The sequence below is a fragment of the Carlito syrichta genome, unplaced genomic scaffold (genome assembly GCF_000164805.1).
Source record: "Carlito syrichta isolate Samal-C Ts95f unplaced genomic scaffold, Tarsius_syrichta-2.0.1 Scaffold121030, whole genome shotgun sequence".
Lineage (NCBI taxonomy): Eukaryota > Metazoa > Chordata > Mammalia > Primates > Tarsiidae > Carlito > Carlito syrichta.
In genome coordinates, this window is record NW_007065126.1 from 2,850 (window position 1) to 3,091 (window position 242).

Sequence of the window (242 nt, forward strand, 5' to 3'; positions counted from 1 at the left end):
GGGCAACTTGGTGAGACCTCGTCTCTACAAGTAAAAAAAATAAATAAATAAATAAAAATGTAGTTCTTGGCCCTTTGAGGGCACACTTGCCTCTGAGTGTGGGCCCCCTTTCCAATCTGTGAAAGGTGAATGACAAACTTTACTTCCTTCTACTTCTTCTTTGGTTGCAATCTTGCGTTATTCCTGCAGTACCAGCTCCAGCCCACCTCACCTCAGTTTAACCTTTTTTTTTTTTTTTTTTT